The sequence below is a fragment of the Harpegnathos saltator genome, unplaced genomic scaffold (genome assembly GCF_003227715.2).
Source record: "Harpegnathos saltator strain DR-91 unplaced genomic scaffold, Hsal_v8.6 scaffold721, whole genome shotgun sequence".
Lineage (NCBI taxonomy): Eukaryota > Metazoa > Arthropoda > Insecta > Hymenoptera > Formicidae > Harpegnathos > Harpegnathos saltator.
In genome coordinates, this window is record NW_020230562.1 from 13,522 (window position 1) to 20,422 (window position 6,901).

At 34.7% G+C, this 6,901-nt stretch overlaps 2 pseudogenes; one reads left to right on the forward strand and one right to left on the reverse strand.

The window, feature by feature from the left end:
* Positions 1-1,464: 1,464 nt before the first annotated feature.
* On the forward strand, positions 1,465-4,282 carry LOC112590136 (tubulin epsilon chain-like; annotated as a pseudogene).
* Positions 4,283-4,320: 38 nt separating this feature from the next.
* On the reverse strand, positions 4,321-5,696 carry LOC112590137 (charged multivesicular body protein 5-like; annotated as a pseudogene).
* Between the last annotated feature and the right edge of the window lie 1,205 nt (positions 5,697-6,901).

The window sequence follows — 6,901 nt, forward strand, 5'->3', positions numbered from 1 at the left end:
TCGTTACTTTTTTGAGTAACGATTAGGTAACGCCGTTACTTTTTGGTGTCAGTAACGAAAAAATAACGGCGATACATTTTTTTTGTAACGAGTAACAAAACGTCCTTACTTTAATCGTTACTTTTTAATTTTTATAAAATTAAACTTAATTGTATTTAATTTCTATGCATTTTTTGTTTTATGCTGAATTTAATGATAACCAATAAAGATGGACTCACATATTGTCATCCATTGGCCTTAGCTACACAGAAAGGTTTAAAAGAAAGGTAAGTTGGTGTAATTTGGTTAATACATATGTTCATCAAATAACATTCATCTGATCAAAAAGAAAAATCAATATGTTCATATTTAATTTTATTGATTTAACTTTAGGTTTTGTACTACATTCGAAAAAGAAGAATTGATAATTGCCAGCTGTTTGCATCCCAAATTGAGTTGGTTAGCTGGAGATAAGTGAAAACTTGCGCAAACGTATTTAGAAGATTTATAAGGAATTCCTTCAATTAAAAATTTTTTGATGTCTGATAAACACAATAATAACGATGACCTTTTTAATTTTAAATAGCAAACATCAAATGAGAAATCTGCCTATGATGAATGGCAAAGATTTTTAAAGTCAACAGGCACTAATGTCTAAATATTAAATTCATATCCACTAATTAAGAAACTTTTCATTAAGTACAACACTTAATAACATAAAATAATAAAAATATTTAAATATATATATATATATATATATTTCTAATCGTTTATGTCCGATTTATATCTTGTCTTAGCACCTTTCTTATAATCCTGGATTTACAACAAAAAAAGTAACGGAAAGTAACGAAATAAAATATCGTTACTTTCAAGTAACGGTAACGCGTTATTTTTTAAGATCAGTAACGAGTAACGATAACGAGTTACTTTTTACCGAAAGTAATGGTAACGGTAACGAGTTACTTTTAAAAAGTAACTTTCCCAACCCTGCTAGGAATAACAATAGACGCAATGAATGGTTGCGATTAATTGGCAAAGATACATTGCCAGCAAGAGCTGTAATTTGTGGGGTATAGTTAATGAGTTATAATCGTGTGTAACACATCATATATTAGAATAATAATAATAATAATTAATAATAATAATAATATTAATAATAATTGTTTTTAAACTATTAAAAACATTTGTAATAGCACGTATCTATTTCTCGCTCAAAAAGGACAATTTGACCGTTCAGCACCAAACTGTATATAATAGTAGAAGCGTTGCGATGAAATCTTATATTAACAAGACCAAAAAATATCAATAAAAACATTATTTAATATCACGAACAATTTTCCTATTTTATTTACAAAATACCATATCTGTGCGTTTTGAATGTACCGCGTTATTGGAGCCGAAATGGCGGAGGATTGCGGTACTTTATAAATCTAGAGACTTTAGGCTCGGCTAAAAGCGGCCCGTGACCTATCTCCTTATTTTCTCTGATCGTTTCAACGTTTAACAATTCAATGAAGGAAGACATACCGCGTACTATTATATTATAACAAGTCAGTATAAACGTTGTATCTAATAACATTATTGGAAATTAGAAATATTAAGCTACAGAATGCTTTCTTAATCATTGTATTGTCATCATTTTTAATCCATTTTTTACTCGGATGTGCCTTACGAGTTTTTACGTAGTGTCACTAGATAGCACTTGAGGTGAACGCTTTTGGCTTTTAATTTAACTTTTTTGTAATTTCATGAATTGTTGTTTAATTAATAAGATTTAAAAGTGAATCAAACAATATCTTATTTGTAGAAACTTACTATTGATTTAGGTCTATTTGATAGATGCAGAAATAACAAATGTTTATAGAAAATAATATATAATTTCGATCTTCAAAATTTTTACAACTTAATAACAACTGTTTCATATGTATATGTGGATGATTTAGAATCTGGATATAATGAGTCAATTCATTACAATACAAGGTAAGCATATATAATGTGACAACATTTAAGATTTTAATATACATTACAAATTCTTCAAATTTCAAATTTCTTTTTATGTATTTTAGTTGGCCAATGTGGGAATCAGATAGGATCAGCTTTCTGGCCTTTGACTTTACATGAATACGGCATCCAGACTACTGGTAATGTTAATATGCTCAAAGTTCAACGAACTCATGTTAAACACATCAAGGATATGTCTGAAGGATTCTCCAGTTTTTTTCATGTCCCAGATAATGCTGACAGTATGCATTTTCAAAATATAGCTGACTTAAATGCAGCTAAAGTTAAAGCCAGGGTATGTATGGTCCTCTAGAGTTGGTTTCCAGCTTCCTTAAAAGCAACATAATAAGAAATAAGTTCCTCAAATTTAGTAGAATTTTTTATTTCTTTTAATAGAGTGTTCTAATAGACATGGAGGATAGTGTTGTATGTAGGTTTAAACAAGGTCCATTGCGTCGATTGTTTGATCAAACTTGTTTTGTAACAAATTATCCAGGATCTGGGAATAATTGGTGAATTATACACAACGTATTTATTTTGGGATTATAATATAAACAAAGATGTGGAAATATATATTATAATAATCTTAGAAAATTTAATCTCTAGGGCAATAGGATACCATATTCACTGTAGGGAGTATCGCAATCATTTGAAGGAAAGTATAAGACACATGGTTGAAAAATGTGATCGACTTGATGGGGTTTTTGTTGATGCATTCCTTAGGAGGTGGTACTGGGTCTGGATTAGGTACAGCAACTTTAAAACTGTTAGAGGATAATTATCCTCATGTGGAAAGGTATATTATTTTATAATGAATATTTTTAATTAAATTAGTGTAATTATATGTGTATAATATTTGCAAGGTAATAAATTGAGAAACTGTACATTTACAGTATTAATATTGCAGGCTCGTGACTTGCGTGTATCCAGCAAATATGCAAGATGTTATAACAGCACCTTACAACACTATACTTTGCGACCCGAGAGCTTGTGGAACACGCCACTTGTGTCTTTCCTATAGAGAACAAAGCACTCTTGGATATATGTAGTGCGCAAACAAACAAACGAGAGAATACTAGTGAAATAACTTACAATGCATCGTGCAAACCGTTTCAAGATATGAACAGCATTATCGTCAATATGCTTTTACACTTGACCAGGTGAGAACATTTTTTGTGAAACCACTACACAACATTTGACGTTACGAACATATAATAATTTCTTTTAGTGGATCCAGATTTCCGGGAAGTTTAAACATGGATATGAACGAAGTGGCCACAAATTTGGTGCCGTATCCAAAGTTGCATTATATATTCAGCAGTATTAGCCCTGTAACTTTAGCTGCTCCAAATGTGTGCAACATGCAAGAGACAAAGTATATATTTACATCTTCCCTATAGATTTTCATCTTAAACCATAAATGCAGAGACATCAGTGATAATTTTTAAGATTGCAGGATGAACTGTTCACCAATGCATGGTCGCGAAGTAATCAACTGATCAAATTGGACCCTCTACAACGCACCTCCGTGATTCTTGCTGCTGCACATATTGCAAGGGGAAATATCACTTTGACCGATATGAAGCGGAATGTTGAAAGGTACTTAATCTGCCTTTGTTGAATTCAAATTTGTGTACCGCTTGATAATCGTCTCATTATATGACTATATTTATTCTTTTATATAGATTTCAAAATAAGGTACAATTTACTTCCTGGAGTAAGGACTGCATAAAATAGGATTATGTTCTATTCCTCCAGCAGGACATACTTCATCACTACTGTGTCTGCTCAATTCGTCCAGTATATCTTTATTATTCGAAGATATAGTACAAGAATTTTCGAAACTGTATAGGAAAAAGGTACTAACAATATATTGCTTTAGTGAACAAGCAAAATGGTGTTTTTGTCTCTGAGGTATTTTTTTCCTGCTAACGAACGAATAAACGTGCAAAAGTTCCTTAATAAAAGTTTAGTCTGTTGCATAATTGTCAAGTATTATGAAATTATATTTTAGGCATACGTTCACCACTATACGCAGGTACATGGATTTGACGAGACACATTTCGACGAGAGCAAAGAATGCATGCTCGATTTATGTGAACGTTACATGGAAGTACGACGTATAGGAGAAACAGATATCTCTAGATTGCAAGTGATTTAATAATCTTGTAAGAAATCGGAAGTGGAGCACGAGAGTGTCTCATACCGCTCGCACGTATCACAGGAAATTCTCGATATTTATCGATATTTATTATAATCTTCTTATTTATATATGTACAACATAATTCTAATTTAATAAAAATATTAGCTTTAAAAGACCAGTATAACAAAATTTATTAGTACAGAACTAAATATATCTGTTGCGTGAATTTTGTCAACAAAATCTTAGAACGTTATTTGAATTGGGTATTTGGAGTATAGATCAGAAAAGCTTTGTGTCTCTGCAGAAAATTGTGTCTGGGCATACACGCAAGTACTTTAAAGCTTACACTTTCTTATTTGTTCAACTTTTGATGCGCTCAAACTTAACTAGCAGGTATTTGCGGTAATCCAAACTCGTCTACCGGCACACCATCCTGTAAATATAAAAGTAAGTTTAATCTTATTTCATCAATTGGAAACTTTACTAATAAATATTATTATTCCAAAACAGACCTTGTTCTTGACAGAATTTGCCCCAGGTTCTTTATCTGGTGCGCTAGGTGCTTTAATAGCATCATCTAAGAAGCTAGTATCCTGATCCAAAGCTAGATCATTACCAAGAGCTTCCAGTTCAGCTGCAAGTTCATCATCATCAATCTCTGGCATTCCATAACTACGACCCATTGCTTCTGTACTTCATCAGCTTGTTCTAACATATCTGCCAAATCATCTTGTAGATCCTGCAAATAACAGAAACGATCCATACAATATTAAGTAGGCCTTTAACATCATATTGTTAGTAAATTACCAGCTTACTTCAATTTGATCAATATTGATGTTTTTGAATTCCTTCTGCATTTGTTTGACACCTTCCTTCATAGCAACCACAGTTGCCTGAGTATCTTTCAACGTCTGAGTCGCATAGTTTGCCTGTTCCATATTGAACGCCTGTTGCCGCAAGTTGTCCACCTGAGTTTCGTACATCTTTCGCTGTTTCAATACACGCAGAGCTTTGGCCTTTACTGTATTCTTAGCTGGACCATCTCTCATTTTCAGCATTTGGTCTTTATATTTCTTCAGCTCTGCATCTAGCCTGGCTATCTTCTTCTCCGCAGAGTCTGCTCTACTGTCAACCTAGAAAAAGGTGACATTTGCAAAACAGACCTTTGCTGCTGTAGCAGGTCATACAACTTTCTATTACACACTGTTTAATGCAGATGACACGAGTCTTCGTCGATATAATATCAGAAATATCAAAATAAATAAATGACTAGGAAAGAATTTATCTATTTGTCTTTGGTGACATCAATAAATCGCCCTTACCCCAGCGATACAGTCCGTATACTCGGTGAGGTTCTTTAGGTTTAGCGCGTCCAAAGAGCCTGTTCATCTTCGCGGATTTACTTCGATACCAGACGAGGAAACAATTTCCACGTAAATCCTCTACTGTGCCGAAATGTCAGAACTAGTTGATAGCAATGAAATGGATAAACGAGGCAGGTATGTAATATCGCGACACACAAACTATAGACAGGATAGCCAATGTCGCAGTGAACAATTGCCAACAACTGCAACGACCAGAGAGAAACCTGAGAGCGGCCACCGGGCGAAAGCCCGGTGTCTGCTATATGTCTGTCCTGATATCCCCCTGAGAAAATAGACGTCAACTAACTCGATGTCTCGGCAACGATACGAGGTTTGTGTCTGTGATTTGAGTCTGTTTAATATCCGAACTACTAAAACAGACTATAGTGAAAATGATATAATATATATATATATATATATATGAGTAAGAGAAGGATAACAATTGAATCGCTTTAACTTGTCTCTACCACCAGTGAGCAGACAGACGACACAGGCACAAGTAAAGCCAGCGGCACACGGTTGCTTGTTTTTGTGCTGGATTGCTTGCTGGTTAAAAATACTTGCGTTCTGATTGGTGCATTTCGAAATGCATCAATCAGAAACAGTATTTTCATCCAGCAAGCAATCCAACACGAAAACAAGCACCGTGTCCGCTGGCTTAATCGGGAAATTCTTAAGCCCATGTCACACTACGGATGAAGATCAAGATTGCGGATTGAAGATTGAATTTGACCAATCGGAATAAAGCAAATCAAAACCGAAGTTCGTTGATTTGTCGAAATCTAATCTTCATTCCGCAATCCTTAATCTTCAATCCGTAGCGTGACACGGGCTTTACGCGCATGATCGAGGCTTACCCCACCACTCGGTCTTCTCTGTCTTCTTACGCGCTTGGTGACTGAGCAAGATTGAGATAGCCCGTTCATGCTGCGCCTTGTCGCTCTGAGCGAAACAACTTACTCATAATCAGTGATAGCAGATTTCAACCTAGCGGCTCCGCGGCCACGCGCAGTGGGCCAGAATATCTCTAATGTGGCCAAAAGTCAATATCCGCATTGATCTAAAATAAAGTATTATTGTATTTAGAATGTTTGAAAATAGTTATAAGAGAAATGTTATTAGGAGTACAAATAAGTTTCCGCCGTTCTCTATCAAAAATTAGGAATTTATTGTGAAAGAACGGTACGTTCACGTTTTATTCAAAGTATTGTCCATCACTAGCTACTACTTTTTCCCATCTTTCCCCCCCCCATCCCAGCATTCGGATTACCACGTCGGAAGAACTCTTTCATCTTTTGAGGCTATCCACGAATCGACCCAATTTTTAGTATCTTATATGATGTAAAAGCGCTGCTTAGACAGGCCATGGGCCATCGACCGGAACAAGTGATAATCGGAAGGGGCAATGTCTGGT